The sequence below is a fragment of the Colobus angolensis genome, unplaced genomic scaffold (genome assembly GCF_000951035.1).
Source record: "Colobus angolensis palliatus isolate OR3802 unplaced genomic scaffold, Cang.pa_1.0 Scaffold176, whole genome shotgun sequence".
NCBI lineage: Eukaryota > Metazoa > Chordata > Mammalia > Primates > Cercopithecidae > Colobus > Colobus angolensis.
The window spans coordinates 2,878,488-2,897,218 of NW_012114888.1; the positions used below are offsets into that span (position 1 = coordinate 2,878,488).

An 18,731-nucleotide genomic window follows, 5' to 3' on the forward strand; every position below is an offset into this window, starting at 1 on the left:
GTGGTCAGAGTGCCCTGGAAAAAGGATTGGAGAGATAGGCAAAGTAGTTTAGGGGGCTTGCCTCAGCGTTAGACATGGTTGCACATCAAGGAGCTGAATGTTTGAGCCCTGGGTAGACTCTGTAGTATGTGAAGAAGACCCTTAGCTCTCCTGCCTGTCCCTGGAATACTGGAATTCTGAGAAATTGCCAGTCTTGCACTGTGGAGACATTCCCATACCTACACAAGAGCTTCAGGAGCTGAGGACAGCTACCTATAGTGGGATGCCAGGACCAACATCAAGGTAATGGCAAAAGGAAATTTTCAGGAAACTGTGTGACTGGCCACACTCTGTGTGAGCAGCAAGAGAGACTTGCCACTGTGTTTCCACCTGGAAAGCTGTAAAATCTGTGGAGAAGGTCTGTGAATATATTGAAACCAGTCAGTAGAAAGACAAATAAATATAATCATTATTGAATTGTTATAACAAGTGAGTCTATTGCAAACTCATTATGATGGTATAAGCCTATTGACCAACTACATCCTTATTATAGTTATTATAATTACTGGCTCAGTGGAACTATCACCAAACTCCCTAATATAATTTGTTTGGTCTTTTTTTAAATGTTTGTTATAAACCAGTAAGCCTCATCCTCCTGTGAGATGTATCATGTTATCTGTTACTAATACAAGTTAAATACTAAGATATAGGAATTATTTACTTCTATTACACAGAATCCAAAATTTTTCCAATAATAATGCTATTAGCACTGTAGCAGACACTGTTAGTGCCTAACCCAAATCCCCTGAGCCCCACCCCTACAGACTAAAGGCTGCTTACTGTGACTCTCTGCTTGGGAGTGTTTTGCTGGCTACCAGAGCATGCAGGGGCCTATGCATGGCAAAATGAAAGTTCTGAAGAATTAGTTAACTCCCAATGATGAATGGGAGTTGGAAGATAAAAACCCCAGCTTCCTTTCCCTTTGGTTGAGATAACTCTGAGATGTGTCTTTTACACTACCTCCAGGAGTTTCCCAGCAGTATTGCACTCCAGTTGCCTACAGTGGTAACTTACTGTAATACACATCCTTTGTTGACTTCCCTGCCTTATATCCCCAATCCTCAACCAGTGCTTTCTGATATTCTACCCCTCACCCAAATTAATAATTAGCACTCGAATCCTTGTCTCAGGATCTACTTCTGCTGTAACTGAGGCTAAAACATCTACTAACTCTTTTTTCCTGACATACCTTTCTGGGTGGGAAAGACAGTGGACTGTAGACATTTGTTACCTTCAGTACATCCAGTATGATATATGTCATTTGTGTCACAGTAGAATAAAAGTTGAGAATTGTCATAAAACATGTACCTGGCTAGTTGATTGACCATGACACAAGGTGGCTTCAAGAAGGGATGACAGCTCGGTAAAGAAAGGGTTCCTGGGCCAGGCGCAGTGGCTCATGCCTGTAATCCCGGCACTTTGGGAGGCCGAGGCAGGAGGATCACAAGGTCAGGAGTTCGAGACCAGTTTGACCAACATGGTGAGACCCCATCTCTACTAACAATACAAAAATTAGCCAGGCGTGGTGGCGGGCACCTGTACTCCCAGCTACTCAGGAGGCTGAGGCGGGAGAATCACGTGAAGCTGGGAGGTAAAGGTTGCAGTGAGCCGAGATCGTGCCACTGCACTCCAGCCTGGGCAACAGGGCTAGACTCTGTCTCAAAAAAAAGAAAAGAAAAGAAAAGGCTCCTGGAGAACAGGGCCACACCTTATGGTCCCCTTCACAACCAGTCCCAGGTTTAATGAATGTTAGTTTGTGGAAAAAGGCCTGAGAATAACCCTGTAGCTCTGAGAGGCACTGGCTGTGAGCACAGAAAGGCAAAGAAAAATTAAGAGCAGTTTCCTTTTTGTGTAAATACAGGGAAACTTTTCTTTTTTTATTAAGATAGGTGAAGCAGCTCAATGTCAACTTCTGGAATGGTAGAGCAAGAACCTCTGAAAATCTGCTCCTCATGAAAGCAAGGAGAACACTAGAAAAAAAACTGTCAGAATCAACGTTTTCAGGACTCTGGAAATTAAAACTTGCAACAATCTTAGGAATGTTTATTCAAGAAAATTGGCTAAATCTTGGTAAGAACAGCAAATATTGTAGCCTCTTAACCTATCTGAATCCCATCCCTCTCTCCCCAGCTCCTCAGTAGCCTTAAAAGCTTTAAAAACTGTAACTACAATGGCTGGAAAATCCAGCAGCCTAGCATCCACTGGAGAGGGCAAAAGAGGTTTGGAGTTGGCCAGCTGTGGTGGCTCAGGCCTGTAATCCCAGCACTTTGGGAGGCTGAGGCAGGTGGATCATGAGGTCAGGAATTCAAGACCAGCCTGACCAACATGGTGATATCCCATCTCTACTAAAAATACAAAAAAAAAAAAATTAGCCAAGGATGGTGGCACGCACCTGTAATCCCAGCTACTCAGGAGGCTGAGGTATGAGAATCACTTGAACCCCGGAGGCAGAGGTTGCAGTGAACTGAGATTGTGCCAGTGCACTCCAGCCTGGGTGACAGAGTGGACTCCGTCGCCAAAAAAAAGAGGTTTGGAGTTTCCCAAAAGATCCAACCCCAGAGAATTATTACTATTTAACATGTCTGGCAGTTCACTAAAAAGTTCCATTCTCAGGCCTCATTTTCATTTGGCCTGAGTCAGAGCCTTCTCTGTACAAAAGCCTACTCTGACAAATACCCTGTAGGGTATTTATAAAAACAATAATTGACAGCTGCATAACATCACAGCTGCCTAAGGTGGTGTTACTAGTTGGGGCCAACAAGAGACTGATCAAAAAATGTAAAAGAAAAACTGAGAAATTAGATGTTTGTAAGGGGCTTTGAGGAGCTCTGACATATTCCAGGGAATCTAAAAGGTCATGTGAATGTGCTGGTCTGTGTGCATGGTCCAGGAAAGACCTCAGAGAGCCCTACACTTAAAACCTAATGCAATATATGTGATAAAAAGAAGACTAAATTCTCATATCTGGCTGATCTTGAGGCTCTGCACAAGCAGGAAGAGAAGGCTAAGGCAGAGGTGCAAACCTGCCTGCTGAAACATTCAAAGCATATTCCGACACATATATGGAGCACTTCAGCAAAGGCTGGGAGACTTATTGGTTCAAGACATTTAAGAGAAACTTAATTGCATTAATAGCTGACCACTATGGTAATTAAGCAGAGACTTCAGTGGCTACACACAACAAAGAATACAGATTTTATAGAATTAGTCCAGGAAAGTTACTAAACACACTATAAATCAATACCTCTTATGACTATAGAAGCAAAAATCCTTAGAAAAAATACTAGCAAGGCTGGGCACAGTGGCTCATGTCTGTAATCCCAGCACTTTGGGAGGCCGAGGCAAGCAGATTGTAAGGTCAGGAGTTGGAGACCAGACTGGCCAATATAGTGAAACTCTGTCTCTATAAAAAACACAAAATTAGCTGGGCGTGGTGGCGCATGCCTATAATCCAAGCTACTTGGGAGGCTGAGGCAGGAGAATTGCTTGAACCCAGGAGGCGGAGGTAGGAGTGAGCCAAGATCATGCCATTGCACTCCAGCCTGGGCAACAAGTCTGAAACTCCTTCTCAAAAGAAAAAGAAAAATACTAGCAAACTGGCAAACTGAATCCAGCAACATGTAAAAAGAATTATATACCATGGCCAAGTGGACTTTATCACAAGAACGCAAGGTTGTTTAACATGCAAAAATCAACCAATATAACATACCATAGTAGTAAAATATAGGACAAAAACCACATGATTACATCAAAAGATGCTGAAATACCATTGAGAAAATCCAGCACACTTTCATGATAAAAACACTCAAGAAACTGGGAATAGAAGAGCTCTTAACCTGATGTTAGATATGAGTTCTAAATTTCTTCTCAAAGAATATGTCAGTATGTTAAATTCTTTGCCTTCTACTTTTAAACTTAACTTCCTCGTAAAGCAACCTTTTTTGATTACCTACTCCACCCTGACTCATTCCGATTACCTACTCCACCCTGACTCATTCGGATCATCTGCTATCTGCTCTGCCCTGACTCCCGCCAAAGCACTCACCCCGTCATTCTCTTTAAATTAGCCAATCGGAATTAGTTTAACCTGTGCAGTCTGACCCTTGCCAATAGGGGAACGACACAGCAGCAGGGGCCACGTGCATCAGAGATAAGAACCCCTTCCCCTCCTTGTCCAAGTGTGCTCTCACCATTGCTCCACCTATAAGGGCGCACCCTTCTATAGAAGTACCTTGCCTTGCTGAGAATTAAAAAGAAAACTTTACATTCAAGTGCTATTTCTTCTGTGGCACCAAAACTTCATATATAACACTGAGAAAGGGCATCTACAAAAATTCACAGTGAATATCATACTTAATGATTGAAGACTAAATTCTTTCCCTGTAAAATCAGGAAAAAGGCAAGGATGTCCATTCTCACCACTTTTATTCAATATTGTAATGGAGGTTATAGCCCTGGCAATTAGACAAGAAAAACATATAAAAGACATACAGATCAGAAAGGAAGAAGTAAAACTATCTATATTCACAGATGACAAGGTCTTATTTAGAGAAGATCATAAGGAATTGACACCAAAATTATTAGAACTAATAAATGAGTTCAGCAAGATTGCAAGATACAAGACCAGTATACAAAATCATTCATACTTCAGTATACTCACAATGTACAATTTGACAATGAAATTACTGGAACAATCCTATTTAGAATAGCATCAAAAAGAATTAAAATGTCTCTCCTGAGAAGAGGACCCAGAAAAAACAAAAAAGAATAAACAGGAATAAATTTAACAAAAGAGGTTACAACATAAAATACAATATAAAAACAAAAAGACAAATGACTCAATTACAAATCGGGCAAAAGTTTGAGTAGACATTTACTCTAAAGACATATGGGCCAATAAACACATATCATTAGTCATTAGACAACTAAAAATCAAAACTATGATGAGATAACACCTCATACCCACTAGAATGGCTATAATCAAAAGGACAGGTAATAACAAGTGTTTGACGAGGATGGGGAAAAATTAGAACTCTCATATGTTGCTGGTGGAAATATAAAATGGTGCAGCCACAGTGGAAAACAGTCTGGCAGTTCCTCACAAAGTGAATCATACAGTTATCGCATGACCCACCTATTCCACACCTACTTATTTCCCCAAGAGAACTGAAAACATATGTCCACACAAAAACTTGTACATGAATGTCTATTACAGTATTTTTCTTTTTCTTTTTTTGAGACAGAGTCTCTCTCTGTTGTCCAGGCTGGAGTGCAGTGGCGCAATATGGCTCACTGCAACCTCCGCCTCCCACCTTCAAGCAATTCTCCTGCCTCAGGCTCCTGAGTAGCTGGGACTACAGGCGCCTGCCAATTTTTGTATTTTTAGTAGAGGTGGGGTTTCACCATATTGGCCAGGCTGGTCTCAATCTCCTGACCTTGTGACCCACCTGCCTCGGCCTCCCAAAGTGCTGGAATTACAGCTGTGAGCCACCACGCCCGGCCCAGCATTTTTCATAATAGCCAAAAGGTAGAAACAACCCAAATGATGACTGAATAAACAAAATGTGGCATACCCATACAATGGAATATTATTCAGTCATAAAAAGAAATAAAGTTCTTTTTTTTTTTTTTTTTTTTGAAACGGAGTCTCCCTCTGTCACTCAGGCTGGAGTGCTGTGGCGGGATCTCAGCTCACTGCAAGCTCCGCCTCCCGGGTTCACGCCATTCTCCTGCCTCAACCTCCCAGGTAGCTGGGACTACAGGCGCCACCACCTCGGCCGGCTAGTGTTTTGTAGTTTTTAGTAGAGATGGGGTTTCACCATGTTAGCCAGGATGGTCTCGATCTCCTGACCTCGTGATCCGCCCGTCTCGGCCTTCCAAAGTGCTGGGATTACAGGCTTGAGCCACCTCGTCCGGCCAGAAATAAAGTTCTAATACATGCTATAACATAAATAGACCTTGAAAACATTATGCTAAGCTAAACAAGCCAGGCATAAAGGCCACATATTGTATGATTCAACTTATATTAAATTCCAGAATAGGCAGATCCATGGAGACAGATAGTGAATTGATGGTTGCCAGAGACCGCAGGAGGAGGGAATGGGGAATGGCTCCTAATGGGGGAATAAAAATGGGATACAATTTTATCCTTGGGGGTGGATAAAAATGTTCCGGAATTAGGCAGTGGTGATGGTTACACAATTTTGTGAATATACTGAAAACTGTTGAATTTTGTACACTCCAAAAGAATAAATTTTATGGTATGTGCATCACATCTCAATAAAGTTATTATTTAAAATGGAATAAATAATAATAAAATACAAGAAAAAAATAGATGAAGCAGGAATGCTTGCCAGCAACAGCCTCTGTTACAAGGAAGAAACATGGCCTCCTAGGTGATATCAAGGCCAAAGCCCTCAGGCTACTTTTTGCATCCTTAGAACTCAGGGATGTAACTTCATCGTGCACTACAGTATTGCAAAGGGCTGGGGTATTCTTTGTTTTTCCTTTTTTTTTTTTGAGACGGACTGTCGCTCTTTGGCCCTGACTGGAGCGCAGTGGCGTGATCTCTGCTCACTGCAACCTCCGCCTCCCAGGTTGACGCCATTCTCGTGCCTCAGCCTCCCATGTAGCTGGGACTACAGGCGCGCGCCACCAAGCCCGGCTAATATTTTTTGCATTTTTAGTAGAGACAGGGTTTCACCATGTTAGCCAGAACGGTCTCGATCTCCTGACCTCGTGATCCGCCCGCCTCGGCCTTCCAAAGTGCTGGGATTACAGGCGTGAGCCACCGTGCCCGGCAGGGCTGGGGTATTCTTCTCCAGAAATTCTCCTAAAACATCCAGCTTCAGTGCAGTTTGTGGGGGCAAATGAGGAGAATGAGCAATCCTGCTTGAGCACGTGTCCCTCGGTATGCCAGATGACAGTGATGAACACCTATGCATATTTATAATTTATGAACTACTTTGAAAATGATTTGGAGAGGAAGTAGCAAAGGTGACATGCCTGCTAAAGGGGAGGAACTTAAAGAAAAAGATGGTCTCAGGGCCAACTTCATGAGTGTGCCACCTGTGCAGTCACACAGGGCCTCATACTCTGAGGGGTCTTGCACTTGGTTTAATGCCTTGCTGTTGCTGTCTCAAAGTTCTTAGTAATTTAATCTTCAAACTTGTATCTTGTAAGTGAAGTCTGATGGAACAATGGAGCATGAGCATAAGCAGACAAGATAGGAGCAGCATGTGTATCCACTAGTCCTTGTTGCCTTGTTCACATAGAACATTTTAATACCTCACGAGCACAGAATTCCGGTGGAACCATGATGCCCCAAGAGTTTGCTGATACTAAAAGTGAATCAACTTGAGGGTATTACTTCTACAACTGAATAAGTAAGGTCACTGACAGCGCAAAAATCCATGTTACCATTTGAACCAGAATTTCTTTTTTTTCTTTGAGACAGAGTCTTGCTCTGTGACCCAGGCTGGAGTGCAGTGGTGCCATCTCAGCTCACTGCAACCTCCACCTCCTGGGCTCAAGCGATTCTCCTGCCTCAGCCTCCAGGGCAGCTAGGATTACAGGTGCCTGCTACCATACCTGGCTAATTTTTGTATTTTTAGTAGAGACCAGGTTTCGTCATGTTGGCCAGGCTGGTCTCAAACTCCTGATCTCAAGTGATCCTCCTGCCTCAGCCTCCCAAAGTCCTGGGATTATAGGCATGAGTCACTGAACCTGGCTTGAACCAAAACTTGCCAAGAAGGTAATGGTGTTCTGGCCAGGCACTGTGGCTCACGGCTGTAATCCCAGGACTTTGGGAGGCTGAGGTGGGCAGATAACCTGAGGTCGGGAGTTCGAGAGAGCCCAGCCAACATGACAAAACCCAGTCTGTACTAAAAATGAAAAAATTAGCTGGGCATGGTAGTGCACGTCTGTAATCCCAGCTACTCGGGAGGCTCAGGCATGAGAATCGCTTGAACCCGGGAGGCGGAGGTTGCAGTGAGCTGAGATCGTGCCACTGCACTCCAACCTGGGCGACAGAGTGAGACTCCATCTCAAAAATAAGAAAAAAGAAAAAATAGAAAGTAATGATGTTCTAAGAAACACAGACAACCAAGAGACCCCATTACATCTTATCTTACCCTTGTTGCTTTCCTTTATTAGCCAACCACTTTCTCTGAAAATGATGATATAAAAGGAAGCAGAAAATAGGCCAACTCATAGTTCCTTTTCCTTTCAGTTTTTCCTTATTCATCAGTAAACCGAAGGCAGAGAGTGTTGGTAGCATGTGTGCATATCAAGATGTGAAATAAAAGTATTTGGCTTTGTTTTGTGTAGTGTTTTCCACTGTTCTGGTAAGAATGAAATACATATCCATATGTGACCTACAAAATACTAATTGCATAATTTTGGTGATTCTGCATATGGGTTAAATGCTCTTATATTTTGATTTAAAAGTAGCACTGGGTAACACAAAATTAAATGGCCCAATTCATGCTAATAATTTAAATTTTTAACTTTACTTAGAACCACATTAGCAAATAAAAAACGTAATGACTAGTTGAGAAAAAGAGACCATGGAAGAAAGGATAAAGCTTCACCTTTTATTACCTCTAATGTACTTTGTTCCTGCTTTTTGAACAAGGAGTCCTGCATTTTTATTTTGCACTGGGCCCTGCAATTTATGTAATTGGAAATTGCCTTGATATCTGCATTTGTGGTTTTCAAAAAGTCTGCCACTTCACAAGCCCACACTTTATGTTGGAGTCATTGTGTGGGTGTAAATTGTGTGAGTAGGTGTGTGTTAGCAGGGGTGGAGTGAGGAGGGGAAAGCGCTGGAGAGCAGGCGACAGTGGCAAGGCCAAATTAAGAGCACACAGATGTCAGAAAAGGAAGTGGTCATTGGATTCTCTGAAGGGCTCACAGTATTAAAGTCACAGGAACAATGCTGAGATATTATCACATTAAATTTTCCAAGTCAAATGGTGAAGAGATGGAGGTGGGGGGAGGAGTTTCAGCTTCACCATGGCAGCAAAAAGGTTTCAGAAGCCTGCGTGAAGCAGTTCTCTCTCAGAACTAAATGTACAGAATGTAAAAGACAACCAGAATTGGTTGTAAATGTCATTTGTTGTGAGATGGAAAGTAATCTCAAGATTTTTCCCATATTTAACCCTTGGCATTTTTGTGAAACAGAGTTGCTGCCTTCCAGTACCCATGCAGAGAATGTTTTCAAACACACCACCTCTCTTATTTCATAAAATGAGGTTTAGATTATTTTATCCCTATTTCTTAACATCTACTTGAGGAGCTCAAGCATTTAATATATATTATCCTGCAATAAGTAAAAAATATTTTGAAGATACAAAATTGTGGCTCAGTAAAATTGAGTAGTTTGCTCAATGTCACACAAAAGGCTGAAAAAGAACCCAAATCTTTTGCTTCTTGATATAATGAATAGGATACTGGATCCTGTTCCCTTACTCTATAAAGACAGAACCCTGTTCCCTTACTCTATAAAGACAGAACATGATTTTCTTTTTTTTTGGAGACGGAGTCTAGCTCTGTCGCCCAGGCTGGAGTGCAGTGGCGCGATCTCGGCTCACTGCAAGCTCCGCCTCCCGGGTTTACGCCATTCTCCTGCCTCAGCCTCCCGAGTAGCTAGGACTACAGGCGCCCGCCATCTCGCCCGGCTAGTTTTTTGTATTTTTTTTAGTAGAGACGGGGTTTCACCGTGTAGCTCAGGATGGTCTCAATCTCCTGACCTCGTGATCCACCTGTCTCGGCCTCCCAAAGTGCTGGGATTACAGGCTTGAGCCACCGCGCCCGGCCAGAACATGATTTTCTAATTCGGTGTTGGTTGTGTGCTTTTGTGGGCAGGAAGGAAAGATGAGTCATTTTAGACTAAGAGCTACTTCTGATATTGTTAAGGTCAGCTGATTAGACATTTTAGTTTCACCTCCCACCATAGTTATCTTTTGCCATGTAATATAACATAGTCATTGGTTCTAGGAATTATCACTCAGACATATTTGGGGAGCCATTATTATGCCTACAGCATACATCAGTCAAAAATGGAGAAATATACAACTCAACAATAAATGTTTAGATTTCAATATTGGGCTCTCAATAATTGATAGAATGATTAGACAGGAAATCAGCCAGGATATATAAGACTTCTGTGCCTTATATGTGTTGCTATACATATATCAAACAACTTGACCTATCTAACATCTATATACTACTCCACTAAACAACATAATACACACATACATATTCTTGCTTGTGCAAGACCAAGTGAGATTTATCCCAGGAATGCAAAGTTAGTTTAAAGCCAAAATTCAATTAACGTAATAGATGCAGAACAGGCATTTCACAAAATTCAGTACCCTTTTATGATAAAAATGCTCAACAAAGTTGTAATAGAAGGGAACTTCCTCAATCTGAGACAGGGCATCTATGAAAAACCTATAGTTACCATTATCATCCTATTTCATGGTGAAAGATTGAATGCTTTTCCCTCAAAATCAGAAACAGGGAAAGGATGTCTATTTCACCAGTTCCACTCCACATTGCACTGGAGGTCTGGCCAGGACCTCCTAAGGAGTTCCTGAAACACATATTAGAACTGATAAACAAGTTCAGCAAGGTTGCAAAAGAAGATACCAATATATGAAAATCAATTGTATTTATACATATGTATATCTAAAGAATGAAGAATCCAAAAGTGAAATTAAGAAAATAATTCCACCCAAAAGATTACCTAAAAGAATAAAAATTTAGGAATATATTTAACAAAAGAATTGCAAGACATGTGCAATAAAAATTATAAAACATTGCTGAGGGAAATTAAAGAAAATTTAAATAAATGGAGAAAGTTCATGTTCATGAACTGGAAAACTTCTTATTCTTAAAACGTCAATTATTCCAAATTAATCAGTAGATTCAGTGCAGTCCCTATCAAAATTCCAGCAGGCTTTCTCTTTCTCTTTCTCTCAACTTCTCTCACAAAAATTCATAAGCTGATCCTAAAATTTTTATGAAAAACCAAAAGACACAGAAGAGCTAAAATGATTTTTAATAGAAATTTGGTGGCCTTTCACTTTGCAGTTTTAAAAACTATAAAGACAAATAAAAAAATAAACAATAAGAAATGTTGGCAACAATGTGAATAAACAAGAACTCCCATTTCCAAAGTGGTGTAGCCACTTTGGAAAGTGGTTTGGCAGTTTCTTTAAAAGTTAAGTATACTTTTCCCATACTACCTATCAATTCCACTTCTTGGTGTCTATCCAAGCTAAATGAAAACATTTGCCCACGCAAAAAACTCATACACCAATATTCACAGCAGAAGCATCCACAAAAGCCAAAACACGGAAGCAAACCAAGTGTCCACTGATGAATGAATGGATAAACAAAATGTGGTATAGCCAAATAATAGAATATTTTTGGCAATAAAAAGAAATAAAGTAATGATACATGCCACAACATGGAAGAATCTCAGAAACATACCGTGTGTAAGAATCCAGACACAAAAGACCACATATTGTATGATTCTTTTTATATGAAATGTCAAAAAAAAAAAAGCAAATCTATAAAGACAGAAAGTAGATTAGTGGTTGCCTGGGACTGGAAGTAAGAATGGGAAGTGACTAGAAATGGGCACAAGATTTCCTTTCAGGGCAATGAAAATATTCTAAAACTGGGTGATGGTAATAATTGCACAACTCAGTACATTTACTAAAAATCATTGAATTGTGTACTTAAAGTGGATACATTTTATGGCATATAAATTATATCTTCATAAACTTAGTTAATAATTCTAATAGAAATCAAATTCTCCATTTAGGCACAGAACACACTTCAGCTACTTTAGAGTATTGGCTAGTGGTTGCTGCCTATAAGGCAAGGCCCTCAGGGGCATCTTTTTATATAAAGGTAATAACTGTAATAGCATTTCTTGGGTTCTTAGACTCTAAGTCATACACTATCTTAAGCACTTGAAATGCATTTGTTCTTTTAATGCTCGTAATAAATTTATGAGTTAAGTAACTTGTTCAAAGTCACACAGGTGGCCGAACCAAGATTCAAATGCATGTCTGCCTGACTCTAGCATTTCTCTATATTCTCACATTCTTGAGTTCTTACATGAAACTAGAATAAAGAAAAAAAAATCACCACCTTTAGAGAGGTCTAGAAGACTTGATACCTGCTTAACAAACTGGCCTAATAGCAATTGTGATCACAGACTTCAAGACAAAGAAAATGAATTCATCTCTAATGCTGTGTAAAAAAAGATCACTGCACTTAGTGGCTTAAAACAACAATAAACATTTAATATCTTCCAGAGTTTCCAGGCGTCAAGAATCTGGGGACAGCATGGCTCAGTGGTTCTAGTTCTGATTTCTCAAGAGGTTGTACTCAAGATACCAGCCAGGGCTGAAGTCAAATAAAGGCTCACCTAGGGCTGGAGCATCTGTTTCTGAGGTGGCTCACTCACACGCCTAAGAAGTTGGTGCTGACCGTTGGTGGGAGGCCTTAGTTCCTCTCTCCACATGGTCCTCTCTGCAGGGCTGTGTATGTGTCCCCATGACAAGATTACTAGTTTCCTCCAGACCAAACTGTCCAAGAGCCCAAGGTGGCATCTAGGCTGTCTTTTATGATCTAACCTCAGAGGTCACACATCATCACTCTGCAATGTCCTATTCGGTATAGGAAGGGTCTACACAAGGACTTGAATGTCAAGAGGCAAGAATCATTACAGTCCTCCTTGGAGGCTGGCTGACACAGCAAATGTTTAGCTCACTCTGCTAGAGCTGGGAGAGCTGGAACTGTCAAGCATTCCGTACCACATTTACGAGAGACATACACATGACAGTCCAAATAAAAAATACTCTAAAGTCATGGACAGCCACCTGTCTCTTTGGGCTGCAGCCCTGCTCTGCTCACTGTACACAGCAATCTGAGTGGACTCAGATGGTGAATGGGGAGCCAAAAATGTGGCTTTTGGTGCCTCTACAGGCCCCTCATCCTGTCCATCTGATTTCCTATCCTGGACATATTTCTTTGCACATCCCACATTCCCTACTTCTCATCGAAATGAGCCTGTCCTATATTTGATCTTCTTAAATCTTTTGTTTCATCTAGAGCTTGGAAAGCTCTAAGTCTGCAATACTAATTCAAGGTAGTGGGTTAGAAACTCATTTAGTATAGTTGCATTCTAACTGCCTTCTAAAGCTTTAATCCCCCAAAATGGATGCATATGGGAGTTTGGTCATTTGCAGGCAGAGGGGAAGCGTTTCTGATTCTGTAACTCATATCAAGTTGATTCAAACCATAGATTCATGTATTTATTCATTCAATCAGTCAGCCAACCAGCATTTATTGAGTGCCTACTATGTACCAGGCACTTTCCTAGGTACTATATAAAACTCATCTTGCATACTATGAATGAATGGCAGCAAAACATGTTATAGGTTCCACAGCTGCAGAGTGTAGAAAGATCAAACATAGCGCTCCTTGCTAAGGTTCCAAGGGAAGATACAGAGTCATCTTCAAGTACAGCACTCTATAATATGCACATATTACTACTGGAAAGGTACATTTGTTAACATCTCAGCCATACCTAGGAAAATCTTGTCAGCCAAAAAAACTCAAATTAGTTCCTTCGAGTGCAGCTTTTTAAAAGTACATTTAAAATACCACCCCCATGAAAACTTCAAAAGGTACATTTCTGAACCCTATGAATATGAAAATATAATTCCCATCTAAGAGTTGATATTCTGCTTAAAATAAGGTAGCTAACAAATGTTGCCTCCTGAATAATTAGATATTACAAGTGTTAAGAGCTGTCAGGACAGGGTACCATAGTTATAGAAACCAGATAATTAAAATTGTCTTACATTCCTAAGCAACTTGTCTTTTCCTCATTAACAAAGAGAAGTAGAGGAACGGATCACTTATACAATCAACAAAAACTCCTTAATGGTCTCTCTGTACAGTAACTAACTGTGCTGGAATTTGGAACGCAGAGGTGGACAAAAAGACAGAACCTAACGTCATTGAGCTTAAAATGCGGTAGGAAGGCATGAATCAAATAAATATTTCAGAAATGTGTTCACAAGGGCAATGAGTATAAGAAGGAAAAGATGGTCCAAAAATAATTTATGCTACCATGCACTTCAAAAACACCATTTTATGACCAAGACTGTGCTCCTATTTTAGCCTACAGGGAAGCAGTATAACATATTCATCTTGAAAAGTAAGTTCTCAAGTCTCACTATTTGAGTCCCAATTCCAGCTCCACCCCTTAGAAGCTGCAAGACCTTGGGTAGTATAAATGCTCTCTCTAAGCTCCAGTTTCCTCATCTGAAAATAAAGCCTACTTTGAGGTACCCTTGTGATAATTGAGATGATATCTGACAAATCATACTGCCCGACATATTATAATGAGTGTCTATCATTTTATTAACCATGGCTTATTTAAGGTAATATTAAAATTACTTTCCATTCCTTGAAGAAACATTAGCATTATAAAAGAAGGTTTGGGTTTATATTTTCTCCACGTATTTATTCAACCATTTATTTATATCTTTGACATTTTTCTTGCCAAAGCTAAGGAGAAAATAGAATACCATTTTATTTTTGTTGTTGTTTTGTTTTTCAAATGTATTTATTTTTAAATTGACATATAAAATTGTATGTATTTATCATGTAGAACATAATGTTTCGAAGTATATATACATTGTAGAATGGTTGAATCTAGCTAATTAATAAATGCATTACCTCACATAGTTGTCACTTTGTGGTAAGAACACTTAACATCTACTTGCTTAGCATTTTTCAAAAATATATCATTATTGACAATAGTCACCATACTATATAATAGACCTCTTGAACTTATTCCTCCTACCTAATTGTAATTACGTATACCTTCACCAGTATCTCCCTAACTCCCCTCCCCGCAACCACCCCAGCCTCTGGTAGTTGCCAGTCTTCTTTTTAATTCTATAAGGTCAACATTTTTAGATTCCACATATGAGTGAGAATATGTGGTATTTGTCTTGCTATGCCTGGCTTATTTCACTTAACATAATGTCTTCCAGGATCATCCATTTTGCTGCAAACAACAGAATTTCCTTCTTTTTTGTAACTGAACAGTATTCCACTGTGTATATGTACCACATTTTCTTTATTCATTCATCCATCGATGGACTCTTAGGTTGATTAAACATCATGGCTATTGTAAATATTACTGCGATCAACATGGGGGCACAGATATCTCTGCAACATACTGATTTTATTTCCTTTGGATATACGCCCAGTAGTGGGATTGCTGGATCCTAAGGTAGTTGTATTTTTAATTGCTTGAGAAACCCCCATAATGTTTTCCATAATGGTTGTACTAATTTATATTAGCATGCAATTATAAATTATATTAGCATGCAAGGGTTTCTTTTTCTCCATATCCTTTCTAAAAGTTGTCTTTTATCTTTTTGACAATAGCCACTCTAATAGGTGTGAGTTTCTCTCATTGTGGTTTTGATTTTCATTTCCCTGATGATTAGTGATGTTGAGCATTTTTTCATATACCTGTTGGTCATTTGTGCGTCTTCTTTTGAAAAATGCCTATTTAGGTGATATGGTTTGGCTGTGTCCCCACCCAAATCTCATCTTGTAGTTCCCATAATCCCGACATGTTGTGGGAGGGACCTGGTGGGAGGTAATTGAATCATGGGGGCGATTACCCCCATGCTGTTCTCATGATAGTGAGTTCTCACGAGATCTGATGATTTTATAAGGGGCTTTTTCCCCTTTGCTCAGCACATCTACTTCCTGCTGCCCTGTGAAGAAGGTGCCTTTCTTCCCCTTTGCCTTCTGCCATGATGGTAAGTTTCCTGAGGCCTTTCCAGCCATGCATAACTTGAGTCAATTAAACCTCTTTTCTTTATAAATTACCCAGGTCTTGGGTATTACTTCATGGCAGTGTGAGAATGGACTAATACATTAGGTCTTTTGCTCATTTTAAAAATCAGATTGCTTGTTTTCGCTATTGATTTGTTAGAGTTCACTACGATTTTGGTTATTAACCCCTTATAAGATGTACGGTTTGCAAATATTTTCCGCGTTCTTTAGGTTGTATCTTCTGTAAACCAAAAAGTATCTGAGACAGGTCTCAATCAATTTAGAGGTTTATTTTGCCAAGATTAAGGGTCATGGCCCATGGCACAGCTTTGGGGGCTCCTGAGAACATGTGCCCAAGATGGTAGGGCTATAGGGTGATTTTATACATTTTGGGGAGACAGAAGTCATAGGCAAAGACATAAATCAATATAGGTAAGGTATACATTGGTTTGGCCCACAAAGGTGGGACATCTCAAAGCAGGGGGTCTTCTAGGTCGTAGGCACATTCAAAGGTTTTCCTGATTAGCAAATTGGTTGAAAGAGTTCATCTCTGCCTGAAGAGTTAAAGTCAACTTGACTTAACGCAAGGAGGTGGTTGTGGAATCCAAGATTCTTGTGATATAGATGAAGGCTCCAGGTAGCAGGTTACAGAGAGAATAGGTGGTGAATGTTTCTTATTGGACCTTAAAAGGTGTCAGACTCTTAGTTAATTCTCTCCTGGAACAGGAAAAGACCTGGAAAGGGAAGGGCATTCTCTACAGAATGTAGATTTCCCCCACCCACAAGAGATGGTTTTGCAAGGCCATTTCAAAATATGTCAAAGAAACATATTTTAGGATAGAATACTTTGATTTCCTTTAGGGCCTGTTATCTGTCATGTGATGTTATACCACAGTAAGGTTGGAATTGTTATATATATATATATTTTTTTTTAAAGTATGCACTTTTATTCAACTGGTCTCAAGTCAGTGTACAGGTAAGCCCTGGCTGCTTCCACACCTCCACCGGCTCCCAGCGAGACCAAAAATTTTCATACATCTCAAGTTGAGGGGCAAAAAAGAGGGGTCACAATGGCTGATCATTCAAAATAAAACAAAATGTAAAAAGTATTAAGGTGAATATTAAAAATTTTTTGCATTACATGATTTATATGAAAGCAATGCTATCACCTCCCCTGTGTGGGGAGGACTGGGGCATTCTCTTTAGAGAGAAGTGGGGTGGCTTTTGGGAGGGCAAGGGACTTCCTGTAACAATGCATCTCGTGATATTTGGAATGCCTATTTAAAAAAGGAACAATGCACAATCAAAGTCCTTGGCCACATTGTAGAACTTTGAGGGATGCTGGCTCCAACTGACTGCTGTCACCTCCACCTTTCCAGTTTTCAAATCTTGGGTCAAGCTAAAACACAACAAATAATAATAATCATAATAACAGTAAGACCATGCCAATCTCATCTTTTTTTCTGGCAAGTTGGGTTTTTGTCAAGAATGGATGTAATGCAACTAAGTCACAGTCCACCTAGAAGCATCTGCTGTGGGTGATGAAGGGGCTGGCCTCTTGGTATTTTTGCTTGCTGATCCACATCTGCTAGAAGGTGGACAGGGAGGTCAGGATGGAGCCATCAAAACACACAGAGTATTTATGCACAGGAGGAGCAATGATCTTGATCTTTATCATGCTGGAAGTCAGGACGGTGATCTCCTTCTGCATCCTGTCAACAATGCCAGGGTACATGGTAGTGCCGCCAGACAGCACTGTATTGGTGTACAGGTCTTTGCAGATGTCCACATCACACTTCATGATGGAGGTGAAGGTAGTTTCATGGATGCCACAGGATTCCATGCCCAGGAAGGAAGGCTGGAAGAGGTATTGGGGCAGTGGAACCACTGATTGCTGATGGTGATGACCTGGCCATTGAGCAGCTCCTGGCTTTTCTCCAGGGAGGAGCTGGAGGCTGCAGTGGCTATCTCCTGCTCGAAGTCCAGGGTGATATAGCACAGCTTCTCCTTGATGTCAAGCATGATTTCCCGCTCAGCAGTAGTGGTGAAGCTGTAGCCACCCTCCTTGAGGATCTTCATGAGGTAGTCAGTCAGGTCCTGGTCAGCCAGGTCCAGAGGCAGGATGGCGTGGGGGACGGTGTATCCCTCATAGATGGGCATAGTGTGGGTGACCCCATCACTAGAGTCCATCACGATGCCAGTGGCATTGCCAGAGGTGTACCAGCCTGGATGGTCAAGTACATGGCTGGGGCATTGAAAGTCTCAAACATGATCTGGGTCATCTTCTCATGGTTGACCTCGGGGTTCAGGGAGCCTCGGTCAGCAGCATGGGGTGCTCCTCGGGAGCCTCATATAGTTTGTTGTAAAAGTTGTGGTGCCAGATCTCCATGTCGTCCCATTTGGTGACAATGCCGTGTTCTATGGGGTATTTCAGGGTGGGGTCAGGATGCCTCTCTTGCTCTGGGCCTCATTGCTCATGTAGGAGTCCTTCTGACCTAGGCCCAGCATCATGCTCTGGTGCCGCGGGCACCACATGATGGAAGGGAGGACAGCTGGGGAGCATCATTGCCCATGAAGACAGCCTTGCACATGCTGGAGCCTTTGTCGAAGATGAGAGCAGTGATATCATCATTCATGGTGATCTGGCAGTGGGTGTGGACTGGCGACAGAGTGGGGAGGGTGAGGCTCTGTGCCTGCTGGGCAGATGCAGTCTTCACAGCCTAGAGTTGGTATCTTATTGCTACAAAGAATCTGTTCTGTCACTCTTAGGATCTCTATTTTAATGGTAATGCTGAGTTGTG

At 41.0% G+C, this 18,731-nt stretch overlaps 1 pseudogene; it reads right to left on the reverse strand.

Annotated features, from left to right (window-relative positions):
- Positions 1-17,449: 17,449 nt before the first annotated feature.
- LOC105509449 lies at positions 17,450-18,566 on the reverse strand (annotated as a pseudogene).
- Between the last annotated feature and the right edge of the window lie 165 nt (positions 18,567-18,731).